The sequence below is a fragment of the Coffea arabica genome, chromosome 10e, assembly GCF_036785885.1.
Source record: "Coffea arabica cultivar ET-39 chromosome 10e, Coffea Arabica ET-39 HiFi, whole genome shotgun sequence".
NCBI lineage: Eukaryota > Viridiplantae > Streptophyta > Magnoliopsida > Gentianales > Rubiaceae > Coffea > Coffea arabica.
In genome coordinates, this window is record NC_092328.1 from 18,784,814 (window position 1) to 18,806,411 (window position 21,598).

Here is a 21,598-nt window from a genome sequence, read left to right on the forward strand (position 1 = left end):
ATTAAACAGCTTCAAACACATATTTTAACCAAAGTTCTCTTAATCAAACTTCCCAACACTTTAAACCAAACAATCGAAGCATGAACTTGACATTCAAATCAACAAAGATAGAGGAAGAAAACAGGCAAACATGGAAAATACTTCATGCAAGGCTAACGGATGCAATGGATACAACTACAACCACAAAATTTACTACACTCTCCATGTTCAAATGCCGAATTTTAAGCACAACTTGGATTGTACATTCTCCAATCCAAACAACTTCATTTGGACCAAACAACCAGAAAACTTAGCCACTTTATTTAAACAAAACAGAAAAACTTAGCAGGACATCAATGGTTCTATACTTCAGTAAGCAATGCTCTTGAACTTCAGTATTTGCATGGCATATGCATTCAAACATCTCAAATCAAAAAAACCTGTTTCAAAATCCTATCATGCGTACAAAGGGATGACCGAATCAGAAACAACAAGGACCTTCACGCAAGCCAAAAATGAGGACAAGACTCTCAGCCAAAGGGAAAAAAAATGCAGCAACCAAAAGGTCTTTGGCAATTTTAGCAACACCGACAATAAACATTGTTGCAACCATCAAAAAGCTTCAGCCCTGCTACCTCATTTCCAGCCCCAAAAGAAAGCTATGAAAACTAGTTCATTATACAAAAACTTCACCTAAACTCTAAACAAAACCAGAATTATTCTAACGTAGGAAAACAGAAAAAAAAGAAGAAAGGAAGCCTGGTCTATCACGGGTAAAGGAAGGAATGGCTCTTGCCGTGTCTTTCCTTTTGGGCAACGAGGGAAACAACGTATTCATGACATCTTAAACCAGCACCAAGTCATCACAGAACACCAAAAACAGAACACAGTTAATTAATCTCATGCAGGGCTTAATCATCCAGCATTTAGTTAGCTAAACACACAACCCAGTGAGAATCAAACACTTTCCAGCAAATCTCATTCTAAAATACCCATACAACTCCCAAAACAACTCCATCGGCTAAGCTGGAAAAGTGTTTAGCAGTCCAACAACTTCTAATAAAAAAAAATCCAGCCATGCAATCAGATTCCTGGCCATAAGGTTCACATGCAACACCAAATAAAAAGCTATCTACCAGATTGGGTCCAAAACTAAGCTCAGATCGTCACAAATTAACGAATTAAGGCTGCAAATTCCAGCTCAAGCTCACGGCAGTTCCAATTCCTTCTCAAACAGATTTTTCTATGATTTAAGCTATCATCTAACCACACAATCCCACATGCATGCTTATAGTCAGCTTCATCAACCCATAAACAACTCATCTAAGTTCAGAAATTACCTTAGCTTGAAGCCTAAAACACACGACTAGCAGCTGCAAATTCTTCCTTCTCGGTCAGTCCAGAAATTTCAGTCCGCCACTCTCCCTCTTCCTTGCTCAAACTTGCGGCTGGATTGAAGATAATATAGCTCTCGGTTTTCCACCTGCTCACGGCTAGAGTAAAGAGTGAGCAGCAGGTCTCCCTCTCTCTTCTTTTAGCTTACGGCCGAAAGGAAACAATGAGATGCTCCGCTCTCCCTCTCGGTCGTTAATTCCTATGTAGTTGCTCCCTCACAGCTCACGGCAGAATAAGGCAATGGAAATGTGGAACCAATGATCTCAAGGGTTGTGGTGATTAGTAGTTGATATAGTGGTGTGTGGTAGTGGAGAAAGAAACCGGCACTAAGGATAGAAAATACTAGAATGTGAAGTGGAAATGGATTCGGCAGAAATAGAATTGTGATTTTTTTGATTTTTTTTTTTTTTTTGAAATTAATTAAATAAAACTGATAATAAAAATAGATAACAAACAACAAAAACAACCAAAAAATTTAATTAACATTGGATAGAAACTAAATCTAAATAAACTAGAATCCACAAAGCACAATTTTCCATTTTTCATTAATTTCCTCTTTTCTTTTCTTTCTTTTTTCACAAATTTTACGTTAAAACTTAAAACTAAAACTAAAACTAAAACGTGAACAAAATTAATATGACAAATAATTAGCAAATAAAAGACAAATAAAAAGGTAACAACTAAAATGCAGACAATCTAAAACAAAATCATGAATTAGATGCAACATACAAATTATTTAAATATTTGGTGTCTACAGTTTGCCCCTCTTTGCTTGAGTTTTGAAAAAACTTGAGACAAAGAAGTAGACACCAAATACTTACCTGTGTTATTCGGCTGCAAAATGATTTGAACGGACAGGAATTTTAAAAACGGGACTGACCCGAACAAGGAATTTAAAACGGGACTGACCCGAACAAGGATTTAAAACGGGACTGGCCCGAACAGGAATTTAAAACGGGACTGGCCCGAACAGGAATTTAAAACGGGACTGGCCCGAACAGAAATTTAAAACGGGACTGGCCCGAACATGGATTTAAAACGGGACTGGCCCGAACAGAAATTTAAAACGGGACTGGCCCGAACAAGGATTTAAAACGGGACTGGCCCGAACAGGAATTTAAAACGGGACTGGCCCGAACAGAAATTTAAAACGGGACTGGCCCGAACAAGGATTTAAAACGGGACTGGCCCGAACAGGAATTTAAAACGGGACTGGTCCGAACAGAAATTTAAAACGGGACTGGCCCGAACAAGGATTTAAAACGGGACTAACGGGACTGGCCCGAACAAGGATTTAAAACGGGACTGGCCCGAACAAGGATTTAAAACGGGACTGGCCCGAACAGAAATTTAAAACGGGACTGGCCCGAACAAGGATTTAAAACGGGACTGGCCCGAACAGAAATTTAAAACGGGACTGGCCCGAACAAGGACTGACCCGAACAGGAATTTAAAACGGGACTGGCCCGAACAGGAATTTAAAACGGGACTGACCCGAACAAGGATTTAAAACGGGACTGGCCCGAACAAGGATTTAAAACGGGACTGGCCCGAACAGAAATTTAAAACGGGACTGGCCCGAACAAGGATTTAAAACGGGACTGGCCCGAACAGGAATTTAAAACGGGACTGGCCCGAACAGGAATTTAAAACGGGACTGGCCCGAACAGGAATTTAAAACGGGGCTGGCCCGAACAAGGATTTAAAACGGGACTGGCCCGAACAAGGAATTTAAAACGGGACTGACCCGAACAGGAATTTAAAACGAGACTTCACTGGGGAAGTTTAAACAATGAATTGAGTTTTTTTTTTTTTTTTTTTTTTTTTACCTGAGAATAGTTCAACTTTTGTACCAAGAGGGAAATTTGGATTTCTGTGACTGAAACGATAGCTGATGCTGTTTCTTATGATCGAGTCTTGCAAATAACATCGATCCTTGTTTACTGGGAAGCTTTGTCTGACATCGGTTTAGGTGCCAAAAAGAGAGTGGCTGCTTTTGTTTGTAAATGCCACATTCCTGCAAGAAAAAAAAAAAAAAAAAAATAATGGGCTTGCCACCATTATTTGATCCGGTTTGCCTTGAGAATCGTGTAAACATGAGTCTTGTGATGCTTTTATTTCGGCTCGGCGGCGTCTGCCTTAAACCTTTCAATTTCTGAGACTGATAAAATGCAGATTTACCACGTCACCCAATCCAGGTGGTAGCTTTGTTGTATGTTACTCCCTGTAACTGATGATTGAATCTCCTATTTTTGCACAAACCTCAGGGTTTATCATTCATTTGAATTTAATGGTAAAAGAATGATGCATGAAAATTAGTCATATAAAAATCAATGTATATGCAAGATGATTTCCTATGTTAGGCAAAGATGAGCATGCAAAAGAATGTAGACAATCATAAGCATTCATACACAAATAATTTGAGAATAACCAAGAGGTTTATAAAGATACATTTTGCAAATTTAACCAACGAATATCATATTCAAAACTTTGGATATTTTCTCTTCGGAATCCGATATTGGCAGAAGTATCACAAATATGAGGAAAACCCCAAATGAACCAGGTCACCGGCTGTTCCTTCTTGAGCTTGTCTGTTGAGAAAACCTACCTTGGCGCCCTTTCGGGTTTTCACCAAGGTTGCCCCCACCCTTTTTGTTGTTTTTTTTTTCCTTTTCTCTTTTTCTCTTTTTTTTTTTTTTTTTCTTCTTTTTTTTTTTTTTTTTCTTCTTCTTTTTTTTTTTCTTTTTTTTTTTTCGAGGCGCCCTTTCGGGTTTTCACCTAGAGAACCATGAAATATCTCGACCATTATCGACTCAGAAATATGAAATATAAATTGAAGATTTCTGGCATCAGTAGAATGCATTTCCCTTGTGAGATTATGCGAAAGCATTATAGACATCACCTGCCAGTTGATTAACAAATTTTCTAATAGAAATGCAGCAAGTGACGAAAGCCAGGACTTTGGGCTTTGTAATGAGGTCCGGTGGGGTGCTTTGAAAAAGGTTGAAGGTTGAAAGCAGATTTGATACGAGGGGTGAAATAACTTGAGATTGCACTATCCGAAAACAACTCCAAAACTGAGGAAAATTTGCCCCAGTTTGATCAGCTTTTTTCTCTTTTTACATTTTTCATTGCATTTTCCTCACTTTTGCATTTTTCTTTGAAAACTAAATTTGCCCCAGTGTAGGGTTTTTTTTTTTTTTTTTTTTTTTTTTTTTTTTCCGAAACAAATTTGCCCCAGTGTGGGGTTTGCAATTCTCAAGGGTTATCAAACGAAATTTGTCAATTCTGATGGCTCAAAGGGGACAAGTAGAGATAAAATATTTTTTTAGTGTAAAAAAAAAATGGCCTGACTTGCATTTCGCCATTTGCATGAATTTCTAAAGAAAATTTGCATGATCAAATGAAAAACTTTTTGCACATATCTGAGTTGATGGGTTGAGGAAAAACCCGTCCATCCATTTCCGCCAAAATAAGAGCTCCGCCAGGTAATACCTTTTGGATAATGAACGGCCCTTGCCAATTTGGAGCGAACTTGCCTTTAGCTTCATCTTGCATTGACAAAATTCGCTTCAGTACCTTATCACCTTCTTCAAATGCCCGCCGATGGACTTTTTTGTTGTAAGCTCGGGCCACACGTTTTTGATAGCACTGACCATGACAGATAGCATTGAATCGTTTTTCATCTATCAAAGTCAATTGCTCATGACGCTGCTTGATCCAATCGGCCTCCTCTAATTTAGCTTCCGTAAGGATCCGTAGCGACGGAATTTCAACCTCAGCTGGTAACACAGCTTCCATTCCATACATGAGTGAATACGGCGTTGCCCCAGTTGATGTCCGGATAGAAGTCCGATACGCCATTAATGCATAAGGCAACTTTTCATGCCAATCGCGATGCTTTTCTATCATTTTGCGGAGAATTTTCTTCAAATTCTTATTTGCGACTTCTACAGCTCCATTCATCTGAGGCCTATAAATGGCAGAATTGCGGTGTTTGATTTTGAACTGCTCACATAATCCATCTACCATGTCATTGTTCAGATTCTTGGCATTGTCCGTGATAAGTGTTTCGGGTACCCCAAAGCGACAGATGATGTGATCTCTCAAGAAATTGGCTACTACCTTCTTCGTGACATGTTTGAATGACTCCGCTTCAACCCATTTGGTAAAGTACTCAATTGCCACCAATATAAATCGATGTCCATTTGAAGCAGGAGGATCGATTGTACCAATCATGTCCATACCCCACATTGAACAAGGCCACGGGGCGGTCATGCTATGCAACTCAGTGGGTGGAGCGCGTATAATGTCACCGTGCATTTGACATTTTATACATCTCCGGACAAAGTCTATACAATCATGCTCCATAGTAAGCCAAAAGTATCCGGTTCTCATGATTTTCTTTGCTAGCAAATGGCCATTCATGTGAGGTCCACAAACGCCACTATGCACTTCTTTCATCATATATTGAGCTTCATCTTCATCAATGCACCTTAAAAGGTTCAAATCCAAAGTTCTTTTGTACAACACTTCTCCATTTAAGAAAAATTTTGAAGCCATTCTACGCAGAAAATTCTTGTCTTTTGTACCAGCATGCAGAGGGTAAGACCCAGTTTTGAGAAACTCTTTAAGATCATTAAACCAAGGAATAGTATCCGAGGACTCGTCTGCAACCCAGCAGTGGGCAGGCTTGTCTTGAAGTTGAACTTGGATTGGTTCGATCTTCAATTCATCAGGATACTGGATCATAGAAGCTAAGGTAGCCAAAGCATCGGCGAATGCATTCCTGGCTCTCGGGAGATGTCTAAACTCCAAATTTTGAAACTGCTTGGCCAAAGTGAGCAGACTACAATGGTAGGGTAGGATTTTCGAATCTTTGGTTATCCACTGTTTCAAGGTTTGATGCACGAGCAAATCTGAATCACTGAAAGCTATCAATTCTTTGATTTCTATTTCCAACGCCATTTTGAGACCAAAAATGCAAGCTTCATATTCAGCCATGTTATTCGTGCAAGCGAATTGCAATTTGGCAGCGGCAGGGTAGTGCTTCCCTTCGGGTGACACCAAAACAGCTCCAATTCCAGCTCCGAGAGAATTCGAAGCTCCATCGAAGAAAAGCCTCCATTCAGGACTTTGTTCACTTATATCATCTGCAGCGCCTACAAATAGGACCCTCTCGTCAGGGAAATAAGTACGGAGTGGTTGATAATCATCATCCCTTGGATTTTCCGCCAAATGATCAGCTATAGCTTGCCCCTTGACCGCCTTTTGTGAGGTGAAAACAATGTCGAACTCTGATAGAATTATCTGCCATTTGGCCAGGCGTCCGGTTAACATCGGCTTCTCCAAAAGATACTTCAAAGGATCAGATCGGGAAATAAGATAAGTGGTATGGCTCAACAGGTAGTGTCTCAACTTTTGGGCTGCCCAGGCCAATGCACAGCAGCTTTTCTCAATGAATGAATAATTAGCCTCGTACTGCGTGAACTTCTTGCTTAGATAGTAAATGGCTTGTTCTTTCCTTCCGGATTCATCGTGCTGACCTAGAACACACCCTACTGCTCCATCGAGTACAGATAAATACATAATCAAAGGTCGGCCCGGTTTGGGCGGCACTAAGACTGGTGGATGCAACAAATAATCTTTAATCTTGTCGAAAGCCTGTTGACACTCCTCATTCCAATACAACGGCACATTCTTTCTCAATAATTTGAACAACGGCTCACATGTGGCAGTTAGTTGGCCGATGAACCTCCCAATGAAATTGATCTTCCCTAAGAAGCTTTTCACGTCCTTCTGAGTTTTCGGCACTGGCATATCTCGAATTGCTTTGATTTTCGCCGGATCTATTTCTATGCCCTTCTTGCTAACAATGAATCCCAACAGCTTACCCGCAGGTGCTCCGAAGGCGCATTTTGCAGGATTTAGCTTCAAATTGTACTTCCGTAACCTCTCGAATAATTTCTTCAGATCAACCAAGTGGTCCTCTGCCCTTTTGGACTTGATTATAATATCATCCACGTAGACCTCCATCTCCCGGTGGATCATATCATGAAATAGGGTTGTCATGGTCCTCTGATATGTTGCTCCAGCATTCTTTAAACCGAAAGGCATGACTCGGTAGCAAAAGGTACCCCAAGGGGTAATGAAAGCAGTTTTCTCACTATCCTCTTCTGCCATCAAAATTTGGTGGTAGCCAGCAAAACAATCGCAAAAGGATTCAATCTCATGTCCGGCAGTATTGTCTAAGAGAATGTGAATGTTTGGTAGAGGGAAATCATCTTTAGGACTGGCTTTATTAAGGTCTCTATAGTCAACACAAACTCTCACCTCTCCACTCTTTTTTGGAACAGGGACTGGGTTTGAAAGCCAAATTGGGTAATGGGAAACAATGATAATGTTGGTTTTGAGTTGTTTTTCAATTTGCTCTTTTATTTTGAGGCTCATATCTGGTTTGAATTTTCGGGGTTTTTGCTTTACGGGTGGAAAAGAAGGGTCTGTGGGTAACCTATGCACTACCACGTCAGTTGAAATGCCAGTCACATCATCATAGGACCACGCAAATACATCCTGGAACATGGTTAAGAATTCAAGCATCTCATTTTTCTGCCTTTCATTCAAATGAATACTTATTTGCACCTCCTTAACCTCATCCTCAGTGCCAATGTTAACCTTTTCTGTTTCTTCCAGGTTCGGTTTTGGTTTTTCCTCATATTGTTCAAAGTCCTTTGCAAAAGAATCGAATACCTCCTCATTATCACTCTCGCTTTGGAGTTCGGATTCACAGACCTCCAAGTCGTGAGTGATATAGAGATTGCCATTATCGTATTCCAGAACTGTGATATCCAAAGGGTCAAATAATTTTATTTTTGGCCATCTGAAAGAATTAACGAATGTGGGATAATAAGCAAATAAGCATACAACCAACAAATGAACAAGCAATATGAATTTAAACACAACACAACATAACAAGAACAAACTTGTGCATTTTCATAAAGACCTTTGATTTGAAAGCAAATTGAAATGAAAACTTAACAATATTTACATGCGCAAATGTTAGTCAAAAAGTAAAATTGTTTTCATTGGCTATTTACAGATGCAAAAGTATTTTCATGAATTCACATGAATGATAAACCCCTTTCATTTTACCGAAACTCCTTCCGAACGGGCAGGGACTCGGCTGTCCAATTGGGAATTGATCCTTCGGGGATGTCAGGAAATTCAGCTTCGCTCGGAACAATATCTTCAAATGTTGCCCCAACGAACAATTGGACCAAACTTGCTTCAATTTCGTCAACTGGGTTGATTTCTGACATGATCACCTCGGCTGGTCGTGGGAAAGTATATTGCAGGGGTGGAATGTCAAGAGCCCTTTGCCTTCCTTCCTTCTCCGCTTTCTTGCGCTCCTTCATCTCTCTAATGTCCTTAGCAGTTGGTCGGAAACCCAAACCAAACGAATCATTTTTCTCCACAATCTCCACTGGCTTTAAAATTCCTTGCAGATCTCGTCCCAGTCCTTTGTCAAATTCATAGCCTCCACGGATCATCTCCTTAGCCATCATGACACTGGCTCTTGATAGAGCTTGCTCCTCCTTTGTTATCCAACTGACGGAGACAATATCAGATGTGCTATGAGGGGTCACTGTGGAGCTTCGGCTACCCTCTTCTTTGGACTCGGAATCGGTGATTACAAGGCAATCCTCTTCGGCAAATATAGTTATCAGCTTGTCATTTACTACAAATTTCAGCAATTGATGCAATGAAGAAGGCACCGCCCCAGACTTGTGAATCCATGGCCTGCCAAGCAAAACGTTGTAAACACTAGAAAAGTGCATGACTTGGCAGGTTATTTGAAACTGCGCGGGTCCCATCTCAACTACTAAATCAATTTCTCCTATTGGCTCTCTTTGCGCTCCATCAAAACCTCGGACTATGGTCCCTGAAGGCTTCAGCTTGACGTCTTGCAATCCTAGCTTTTCCAAGGTGCTCCAGGGACATATATTAAGAGCGGATCCATTGTCAATTAATACCTTCGGCAGCATTTTTCCGTTGCACCTCACAACTATGTACAGGGCCTTGTTATGTCCAATGCCTTCCGACGGCAATTCCTCGTTGGAGAAAGTAATTTGCTTGGTGAAGAGTACATTCCCAACTACGTGTGAGAAATTATCAACTGAAATGTCTCTAGGAATTTGAGCTTTAGTCAGTACTTCGAGCAATGCATCCCTATGCACATCTGATGAAAAAAGTAGATCCAACATGGATATTTGAGCGGGCGACTTGCTAAGCTTCTCGATCACATTGTATTCGCTTCTTTGGAGCCTTTTAAGGAAATCTAAGGCTTCTCTCTCGGTAATTGTTGGTTTGGCGGGTGGCTCAGAGTTATTTGCTTGAATCGGAATGGTTGCTTCAAACGGGCTTGCAATTTTCCCCGATCTTGTGACCACTGATACTTCCTTCTTTGCAATTAACCTTTCCCCAATCTGTACGTCAGGTTCATCATAGTTCCATGGTACTTGTTGCAGGCTCAAGACAGGCTCCTGCTTCGGGAATTCAATAACCACCGGCTCTAAAGACTCACTCTCAGCTGGCGTGAGATCCAAGATAAAGGGTTTCTCGTCCTCTTCAAATGGCAGTTCTATGACAAAAGGTTGGTCTGTGACCCCAAACACTTCAGCTTCCCTTGCCAATTCTTTGACTGGTTCCACATACTCCGTATCATCCAGAATAACCCCAATGATATTGGCATGTTCCGGTAAAGGGTTCCTATTTACGTTCGGCCCTTGCGCCTCCCTTTTCCGGATTACAATCTCCCCGGCTTCAACCATATCTTGGATTTTATGCTTAAGCGCTTTGCAATCAAAGGTGGCATGTCCGGGGGCCCCAGAATGATAAGCACAGACAGCTTGTGGATTATACCACGCGGGCATGCCATATGGGTAGGTAGGAGGGGGTACTGTACCAATTTTCCCGGCGGCCTTCAACTGGTCATACAATTGGTCCAAAGGCCTGCCTAAATTGGTAAATGTACGGCTAGGGGGTCGGTTGTAAGGTTCAGGAGGTTGAGGATGGTTGTAAACAGGTCTATTTGGTGGAGGAAAACTTGGGTTATATGGAGGGCGAGGTCGGTTTTGGGGTGGATTTGGTTGGGAAATTTGAAAAGGGGCTGAAGGTGGGTTTGGATAGCTTGGGCGAGGTCGAGGGTGGTGGATGTTGGTAGTATATACAGGGTACTGGTTCGAATAGTAATGATAAGGTGGTTGGTAAGTTGGATTGTGTTGATATCGGGGTCTAGGCGAAGGGTTTTGGTTCCAAATAAAGGTTGCGTCCCCCTCCTTCTTTTTGAATGACGGTTTCTTCACATTGCTTCCCTGCCCTTGTAAAGCATCCAACTGAGATTTAAGGGCGGAGACATTGACAATCTTCCCAGTTCTCACAAAGTCATCAAACTCCTCAAGTTTATTTACAATTGCAGCAAACGAACATCCAGTCATACGGAAAATCTCTTCGAAGTACGGCGGATCATGGGCTTTTATGAAAGTACGTATGATTTCATCCTCGGTCATTGGTGGCTCGACCTTTGCAGCTATTTTCCTCCACCTCTTAGCATAAGTCTTGTGATCCTCGGAGGGTTTCCTTTTTGTTCCTTCCAACGTGGTTCTGGTCGGTGCAAGCTCGCAGTTATATTCATATTGTCTGATAAAGGCATTGGACAGATCGAGCCAGGTCTTCACGTCTTCAAGCTTCAGGTTAGAATACCAGTCCAGCGCATCCCCTTCCAGACTCTCAGGGAACAACCTTAAAGGCAAATTCTCATCGTCCACGGGCTTTCCCAATTTATTGGCAAATAGTCGGAGATGTGTCTTGGGATTACCCGTTCCATCATATTTGTTGAATTTAGGGGTTTTGAACCCCTCAGGCAACTGCACGTTCGGAAAAAGGCACAATTCATCATAATCCAGGACTCCCTGCTTATGCAACCCCTGGCTCTTCCTTATAAATTCATCGAAACGATCTAAACGTTTGAGCAACTTCATATCAATTGGAGCAGAAGATTCCCCCATTTCAGGCTTATTTTGGAAAGCGCGCTCCGGTATCACGGGTTCTGCGGTGGTTTGATAAAAAGCTGGTGGGTTCTGATGCATGTTTGGGTCGCTTTGAGGCTGAAATCCTTGACCATAAGGAGGGTAGAAAGGCGGATTTTGAGTAAAAGCATATTGCGGGTTAAAAGTTCCCTCACAGGTGGTTTGAAATGGAGGAATAACAAATGGTAACGTGGTCTGGCTGGGAGGAATAACAAATGGTTCAGATTGTGGTTGTGTGGCGGGCACAGGCTCAGGTTGCACTCCGCTACTAACGAGTTCGTCGATTAACCTCTTTTGAGCGGCCATTTCGGATGCCATTTCCCCAAATTTTGCGAGTAATTCAGTCAACTGAACCCCAGGACTTGCAGCTTCCGGCTGGGTAGTGGCAACGGCCTTATCGGATGATTCAGGTTGAGTACTCATGTCTACACGATTCCTTTGGGCCTTACTTCGGGATCGCGTAATAATGGGACTTTTCCGAAAAGCTATTTTGAAATTTACCTGAGAATGCAAAAGACTTCTTTAAATAAACCAATCGTTACTGAATTTCTGCAATTTATTCAAAAGAGAAAAAGAAAAGGAAAAAGACATGAGTTAGTAACTATTTGAACAATTTGGATGCATGTCCTATTTGGGGAACCCTTTTTGTGCCAAGGGTAGGCCTAGCATGATGCAACACCTTCGAAATGAGACCCGTAATACAAACCTGTTTTTGACAATAATCCAAAATGAAAGCAAAAGAAAAATCCTTTTCATTGATAAACTTGCCAATATTTACATCATATCACGAAGACGATTCCGTACAAGATTTCCAAAACTTCTGAACCTATCTAATACAGAGTCCTTTGTTTCCCTAGCATATGGAATTCTAACACATTCAGTTTGGTCATATAATTCTGCACATTTCCTTTTCAGCTCTTGACGCCTTCCTCGTTCATTTTCATACAATCGCTTGTTTTGCTCGGCCATCCCTTTGTATGCTTCGACAGACTTACTTAACTGCAGAATTTCCTTATCCTTTGCTTCGATAATGGCTTTCAACTTTTTCACCTCCTCAGATGGCTCATCTTGTGTTTCTTGTGCAACGGATCCTCTTACCCAGTCTTCGTATTGCGGAGTGGTCAGTCCCCTTTGTTTGAGTTCCGGAACGTACTTGATGCGTTTGTCGTCAGACAACGTCTCCCAGGCCTCATTAAGAAGGATCTTCATCGGAATTTCTCTCGGACATATCCCTTTGTCGAAAATGATTGTGAATGTAGTCAATTCAACTGCAGATGGCACATCTTGAACTCGCCCTAATTGTCGGAGGAACCTTCTTGGATTGTATGCCATGATACCCTGAGTACCCAATAAAGGAACAAGCTCGGATGCCTTGGTGCGAAGAACTGGCTTGACACAATTGGTCCAATCCAATACCCATCTCACATTTTGATTAGTCACATTTGTCAAAAAGTGCACAAACTCGGATGCATTACATGGCAAACTACTGCTATTGATCCTCTTGTGATGTGTGATTACCCAGTTATATCCGGCCATTGGTAGACTCTCGGGAATAGACGGTCGTCTCATGAAATGCTCCATCCCCCACACATGTAAAATCAAATTTGAACCACAAAAGAACTTTTCCCCTCTCTGACAGGTAGTGCAAGCTATGAAGATGTCGGCCAAAATAGTTGGAACAATGGAACACTGTTTATCTTTTATTCCTAGAAACAAGTCGTACAATATTTTAGTGAACTTGAAGGCTATCTTTTTGTCTTTCCTAGGGAAAAAGTAGGTTCCAGCCATGACTAATCCATATACCCAAACTCTCTTTCGTTCCCATATTTCTTCGGACGTAAACGAAAAATCCCCTCGATGCCTCTCAAAACCATCTCTTAATGCGAATCGATCAAATAAGAACTTCGCCTCTATATTTTGGTCTGCCCCTTGCAGTACTGATTCCTTTAATCCAGTGAAACGGCAAAATTCATCTTTGTTAGATACTAACGGAAATATCACGGCAGTTCCTTGGATCGGCAAATTCAGAAGTCCGGCAACTTCCTCAATCGTTATGGTCATCTCCCTTTTCCCAAGTCTAAAAGCAGAACAAGTGGGGTCCCAGAGATGCACCAAAGCCTCTACCAAATACCCATCGGACTTAATGTCCTTGAAATCCCCAATGCGTCCTAATCGATCGGCTATTTGGTTAATCTCATTGGGTGAAAGTAATGTGGGCCATCTTTGTACCTCCGGCGGCACTACTAACATCTGTTGCACTCGGCGAGGATTATCCATCTAGAAACCAAAACCGGGGTCAGATACCTTACCTACAGGTCCCATTTCTCTGGTTAACAGGAATTTAAACGTGCAAATCCCAAAAAATTGGGTTAAATACCCATGGGATTTAGGTTGGCTTGTCCCTAATGTGGGATTCCCTAAGTGGCATTCCCTTTCTAAGGTTTATGCATGATGTCATTCTTATCAAAGCAGGGAAACATGCAATTTGAGATGAAACGTGACCTAAGGAGCCCTTTGTTCGCCAGGGTGAGCCTAAAATGGCATGACATTATTAATTTATGAACATAATATACCAAAACTTTTAAACGTGCAATATCCTATTTACACGGGTAGGCCCTAAAAGAAGGTCATGCCAGACCTCTTATTTGCTAGGGTTGTGAATGCAAAAACAAGAAACAAGGAAAGTTAGTTCCACATATAATCACATAACACGTTGGACAATTAAATGATAAAAAACAGGAAAAGTAAATAAGGAAAAGGATGGGATCCCTCCCCTCGTGAATGGTGTCCCTAATAGGGTAAGGCAGACTCTACCCTAGATGAACTATATGGATGCATGAGGTTGGGGTTCACTAATGCATCTAACTCGATAAACTCAGGTCCCCAAGCCTTCAGAATTAGGGCCAAGGGTCATCAATTCCATGGCCCTTTGTCGGTGGCTCGAGCGATTCCCCAAACACCGCTACGCACACGTCGTGTCACGGCCGCATGTTTGAGTGAATCTATAAAAAACCTCAACCTTCGACTAAAAACTAAGGATATTAACCCAAAGTTTAAAGCGGAAGAGTGAGTGACCCATTGGATCGTGCTACGCACACATCGTGTCACGATCACACATCCAAGTGGGTCTCCTAATCCTAATAGGGTAGAGTGGCGTGACAAGCCACTAAAAAGAAAAATAAAGGGGGATGAATAGTAAAGCGTATGCGCGTATGATAGTGCACGTTTTGGAGGGGAGGGATCGAGAACCAATGTGTGGCTCTAAGGGTGACACACACCCCCCCCAAAATGCAAATGCAAAGCGCGAGATAAAGCAAGTACAATCATACATCCAATCATCCAATCATACATACGTGAGTGAGGGAGTAGTTTGATATGCGCGTACGTGGCAAAAAGTCCTAGAAAGGGAAAATGCAATCCTAATATCCAAATGCTATACATAAAAAGGGTAGAAAAAAGGAAAAGAATGGCTAAATCAAATGCTTGGACCCACTTAGGAAGTCCCCAGTGGAGTCGCCAACTGTCGCGCCCCACTTTTTGGTAAAAAATAAAATAATTGTTTTTTGTGAATTTATTGATTTGGGAAAAATGAATTTTGTTGATAAAAACAAAAATGGGTCTAAATGGGACTTTTGAAAATGCGACGATTTGACCCAAGAAAAATAGTTCAAAAAGGGTTTTTATATGAAAAATGGAGTCGCCACTTGGTATAGAGTTAGGGTGTACCAAGTCACCCAAAAAATGAATTTTTTAAAGAAAAAAGTAAGAAAACCCTTTTTAAACGACTCCTAGTCCACGTAAAACAAAGAAAAAGGTTTGGGAGTCACATTTGACGAAGGGGAAGGCAAGGATAAAAATCCAAGGCACCCCTTCGACCTAACCAAGGCTAGTTGCGCGATTTAACCCTTATTTTCCTATATTTTCTACCCAAAGTATGTATTGCAAATTGGATTTGACTAATGAATGAGAAATGCAATCCTAAATCTAAGAAATGTTTCTTATGAGGCTTTTGGTCCCATTCACACGAGTCGTGACGGCCAATAAGGAAAGTCCTCATAGAAAATCATGAATGATGCAAATGAGGACTCAAATGAGAGTGTAAGTGTGCAAAGTGTAGAAAAAAGTGCATGTGTGCAATTTAAAAGTGTTTGTGTGCAAATGAATAAAAATATAAATGCTCGTGTGCAAGTGAATAAAAATAGTAAATATATAAGTAAAATAGGTGCAATGTGTGAAGTGAAAAGTAAAGAAAGTGAATAAGTGTGTGAATATGACATGTGGATTTAAAATATATAATTAGTGAGGAAAATAGTGAGAAAATGATATGAAAATGCATGAACTTAGAGGAATGCATCAGGTCGGGTACGGGAATGACCTCTAGTTTTTGTGATTTTAATTTTCCCTTTGATTAGAAGGAAAAACTAGCGTGCTAAGGCTATTTTGAAGCCACACTCGCTCGTTTCCCTTACCCAAGGGGGTTTCTCAGGCAAATGGACCCTATAACTAGCATGAAATGCAAAGGCCTAAAATGAAAGGGAAAAGGTTAGAGGGACATGCCAAATGCCATAAAAACTAAAAAAAAATGCATGAAATGTAGTGGAGCATGCGAATGTGAACTAGCGAGGAGGGCCCCTAAGGATCTAGCGTTGGACTAGCCCATATCTAGGAATTCCTACTAGCGTTTGGACTAGAGGAATACGGGACAATGAACCACCACTAGCGTTGGACTAGTGTGGTGACGTACATTCCATTCACCATATTCATTGATAAATATAGAAAGCAAGTAGACATGCAAAATCATTTATAACACGTAGCACATAACACTTAGCATGCTCGACTAGATGCAATGTCCTAATAAAGCAATTAACACATAGCAACAAGAGTAAATAACCAAACTAATGAACCTATTTACATTCACTAACTAAAACAAAAGGGGAAGGGAAAAATGGACAAAATGCCCTATCTATTACAAGCCAAGAGGTGTACACATACCCCACGAATAAATAAAAGAAATACTTAAAATGAAAGGAATTAAAGCAAATTTAAGAAAGCCAAGTAGACATGTAATTCTCAATTAGCACATTTGATCACATAGGGAGAGACAAAATAAAAAGAAAGTTATACCTTCCCCGTTTGTGAAGCTAGTAAAAAGGAAAAGGTCCTAACTTTGGCTAAAACCATCAAACAAAGGATTAATGCACCAATTTAATAGTAAAATATGAACAAAATCAATTTGAATTCACCAAATCCTTCAAAAATAAAATAAAAAAAAAATCAAGGCGCCACAAATGACTATGAAATTTAACCATTAAAACCCTTCAAATAACCAAGCAAGTCCATATTCATCAAATGAAATTCCAGTTTGAAAGGAAAAGGAAACTTGAAGGATCAAATTGATTAATCTTTTCAATTGCTTGGGCCATAGTGCAACCAAAGGAAACTTAAGGGGTCAAAGTGAAATTTTAGAAAGATGATTTCATGCAATCTCATGCAAGCAAACGTAAGAAACTTCATTCTGCAACAATCATTCTTGCCGAAAATTTTCTGCAACTCAAAACACCATTTGCTACTTTCATTTCCGCAAAACACGTGTCAACCTCAACACAAACTTGATCACAAATCTTTCAACCAAACATCAAGAAAAACATTACAAACAACTTCAACATTCAATCAAACCAAAACATAACAGAAAAATCATGCAAATATCATGAAGAAAAATTCTGCAATTATTCTCTTATGCCTTGAAGCTTAACAACCTCGCATGACAGATTTAAAAGAAACTTTCAGACCGAATCCCAAACTCAAGTTCCTACTAACTTATCATGCATGCAAAAAACCAGAATGAAGAAGATTTTCATGCAAATAAGAATGCAAACCAAGCTCTCGGCAATAAAAGGATTCAGCATCTGAGGAAATTTTCTGCAACAAACTAGTTACTAACCTTCACTTTTCAAGCACCATTAAACAGCTTCAAACACATATTTTAACCAAAGTTCTCTTAATCAAACTTCCCAACACTTTAAACCAAACAATCGAAGCATGAACTTGACATTCAAATCAACAAAGATAGAGGAAGAAAACAGGCAAACATGGAAAATACTTCATGCAAGGCTAACGGATGCAATGGATACAACTACAACCACAAAATTTACTACACTCTCCATGTTCAAATGCCGAATTTTAAGCACAACTTGGATTGTACATTCTCCAATCCAAACAACTTCATTTGGACCAAACAACCAGAAAACTTAGCCACTTTATTTAAACAAAACAGAAAAACTTAGCAGGACATCAATGGTTCTATACTTCAGTAAGCAATGCTCTTGAACTTCAGTATTTGCATGGCATATGCATTCAAACATCTCAAATCAAAAAAACCTGTTTCAAAATCCTATCATGCGTACAAAGGGATGACCGAATCAGAAACAACAAGGACCTTCACGCAAGCCAAAAATGAGGACAAGACTCTCAGCCAAAGGGAAAAAAAATGCAGCAACCAAAAGGTCTTTGGCAATTTTAGCAACACCGACAATAAACATTGTTGCAACCATCAAAAAGCTTCAGCCCTGCTACCTCATTTCCAGCCCCAAAAGAAAGTTATGAAAACTAGTTCATTATACAAAAACTTCACCTAAACTCTAAACAAAACCAGAATTATTCTAACGTAGGAAAACAGAAAAAAAAGAAGAAAGGAAGCCTGGTCTATCACGGGTAAAGGAAGGAATGGCTCTTGCCGTGTCTTTCCTTTTGGGCAACGAGGGAAACAACGTATTCATGACATCTTAAACCAGCACCAAGTCATCACAGAACACCAAAAACAGAACACAGTTAATTAATCTCATGCAGGGCTTAATCATCCAGCATTTAGTTAGCTAAACACACAACCCAGTGAGAATCAAACACTTTCCAGCAAATCTCATTCTAAAATACCCATACAACTCCCAAAACAACTCCATCGGCTAAGCTGGAAAAGTGTTTAGCAGTCCAACAACTTCTAATAAAAAAAAATCCAGCCATGCAATCAGATTCCTGGCCATAAGGTTCACATGCAACACCAAATAAAAAGCTATCTACCAGATTGGGTCCAAAACTAAGCTCAGATCGTCACAAATTAACGAATTAAGGCTGCAAATTCCAGCTCAAGCTCACGGCAGTTCCAATTCCTTCTCAAACAGATTTTTCTATGATTTAAGCTATCATCTAACCACACAATCCCACATGCATGCTTATAGTCAGCTTCATCAACCCATAAACAACTCATCTAAGTTCAGAAATTACCTTAGCTTGAAGCCTAAAACACACGACTAGCAGCTGCAAATTCTTCCTTCTCGGTCAGTCCAGAAATTTCAGTCCGCCACTCTCCCTCTTCCTTGCTCAAACTTGCGGCTGGATTGAAGATAATATAGCTCTCGGTTTTCCACCTGCTCACGGCTAGAGTAAAGAGTGAGCAGCAGGTCTCCCTCTCTCTTCTTTTAGCTTACGGCCGAAAGGAAACAATGAGATGCTCCGCTCTCCCTCTCGGTCGTTAATTCCTATGTAGTTGCTCCCTCACAGCTCACGGCAGAATAAGGCAATGGAAATGTGGAACCAATGATCTCAAGGGTTGTGGTGATTAGTAGTTGATATAGTGGTGTGTGGTAGTGGAGAAAGAAACCGGCACTAAGGATAGAAAATACTAGAATGTGAAGTGGAAATGGATTCGGCAGAAATAGAATTGTGATTTTTTTGATTTTTTTTTTTTTTTTTGAAATTAATTAAATAAAACTGATAATAAAAATAGATAACAAACAACAAAAACAACCAAAAAATTTAATTAACATTGGATAGAAACTAAATCTAAATAAACTAGAATCCACAAAGCACAATTTTCCATTTTTCATTAATTTCCTCTTTTCTTTTCTTTCTTTTTTCACAAATTTTACGTTAAAACTTAAAACTAAAACTAAAACTAAAACGTGAACAAAATTAATATGACAAATAATTAGCAAATAAAAGACAAATAAAAAGGTAACAACTAAAATGCAGACAATCTAAAACAAAATCATGAATTAGATGCAACATACAAATTATTTAAATATTTGGTGTCTACAGACTGCAGGGAATCAATGGACGTTTGATTTACACTCGCCTTGTCTTCTTCAAGGAGAATTTTTCCTTGTCTCGCCAACTCCATTACTTTGTCTTTGAAGAGAAAGTATTTTTGAATGGGATGCCCAACCAATCGATGATACTTACAGTAGTTTGGATCGTCAGTGTTCCTGGCCTCATCAGGTCGCTTCATCTCAGGAAGCGTGATCAAGTTTATATTTAACAGATCATCAAACATACCAGGGACATCAGAATCAAGGAAAGGGTACTCTTTGTCTTGCATCTCCTTGAGAGTCGGCTTCCTCTTTCCTTGCTCTTGATGTGCATTGCTCTTCCTGTCTTCTCTCCTGGCCGTTTTGGAAACGACCTTAAAAGGTGTTATACTTGTAGCCATAGCCTCCTTCTTTTCATTTTTGAATGGTGGCTTGCCCCCTTTCCTCGCTTCTTGTTTCTCTTTAGCCTTGTGAGGGTCAGGGACTGGCGGTTCTTGTCCATCAAGATTAATTTCCAATTTGTGGGCTTTTGTGGACAATTCGTCAAATGTTTCTGGTTGTACACATTGTAAGATGTATCTGAGTCCCCAGTGCATACCTTGAATACACATCTCGATCGCGAAAGATTCAGAAATTCGATCTTTGCAATTTAAGCTTAGATTCCTCCAACGGTCGATGAAATCAATGACAGGTTCATTCTTCCATTGACGTGTATTAGAGAGTTCAGTCATACTGACAGTTCTCTTTGTGCTATAGAAGCGACTAAGAAATTCATGCTCTAACTGCTCCCAACTGTCAATAGTTCCAGACTCTAGATCTGTATACCAATCAAAGGCATTTCCCTTCAACGAGCGAACAAACTGCTTAACGAGCAAGTCACCATCAGTGCCCGCATTGTTGCAAGTTTCCACGAAGTGTGCAATATGTTGCTTTGGGTTGCCCTTGCCATCAAATTGTTGGAATTTTGGAGGTTGATATCCTACAGGCATCTTCAAACCTTCCACTCTAGCAGTGTAAGGTTTAGTATAACCGCTATATGACTTGACACTTCCACCAATCTTGTCCTTGATTGTGCCTTCGATAAATTCCTTCAAATTATCAACATGAATGGTGCCATCAGGGGAGATTGAAAATTCCTTCGCGACTTGTGACTTCGCATCCTCTTTTTCCTTCTCCCTTGATGACGAGTCCCTTTCATCTTGCACTTTGAATTTCTGTTTGGACATATTAAGGCTATTTTCACCTATATTTTCCATCATATCCATTAATTTGACTATCTTGGCATCTTGACTTTGAGCATGCACTACTAGCCCTTCGACAATTTTGGTTAGATTCGAGATCTGGTCTTCCACAGTTGTGGTATTGGTCATCATGACGGGCATCACCACAGAGGCAGCCGAATCACTTGGGCTATCAATGGATTCATCATGGGCTCCTTTCTTGTTGGGAAGCACGTTCTCCTTAGCCCTTTCTGCTAACTTCTTGGCCTTATTTCTTGTCAGAGGTGCAGTATACTGCGTCCCTTGAGTGGTTGAGACATCAGCAACTAAGCCTTCAAGAGAAAAGTTCACCTTCTTGAACTCCATCGAATTTTGAAACTGGTAAGTTGTTGGAAGAAAAGAGATGAGAGGCAAAAATTGTCCCACCGGGCGTGCCAGAAATTTGTAAGCACAAATTTTGTTGCCTAAAATGAAAGACAAGAAAACTTGCACAAATATCAAATGTATTAAATTAAATAATAAGTAGGTTACAATCTCTGAAAATTCTTGAATCAAAGAAATTAATCCCCTGATTCTTCTCTTCGAATAGCTTCAATTGAAGGGCCAAACGGCTTGTTCTCCAATCGAAAGGGTGTTTCCTACAGTTTCGGCGTAGAAAACGATTGACTTGATGATGACGTTGAACACTTGGAACTCTTAAGTCTTCAACACCAATGGCAAGAGGATTTGTTTGACTTGATTTGGACTTGAATAGAAGGAAAAGCTTTTGAGAAAATTTGACAGAGTTTCTCCGAACGTTAAGGATTTTTTCTCTATCTCTTTGCCTTGAGAGAAG

At 40.3% G+C, this 21,598-nt stretch overlaps 1 protein-coding gene across 1 annotated transcript in view; it reads right to left on the minus strand.

Moving 5' to 3' along the window:
• The window catches only part of LOC113711364 (uncharacterized), a 40,710-nt gene that overhangs the window by 17,831 nt on the left and 1,281 nt on the right, over positions 1-21,598 (minus strand). The window lies entirely within an intron of this gene.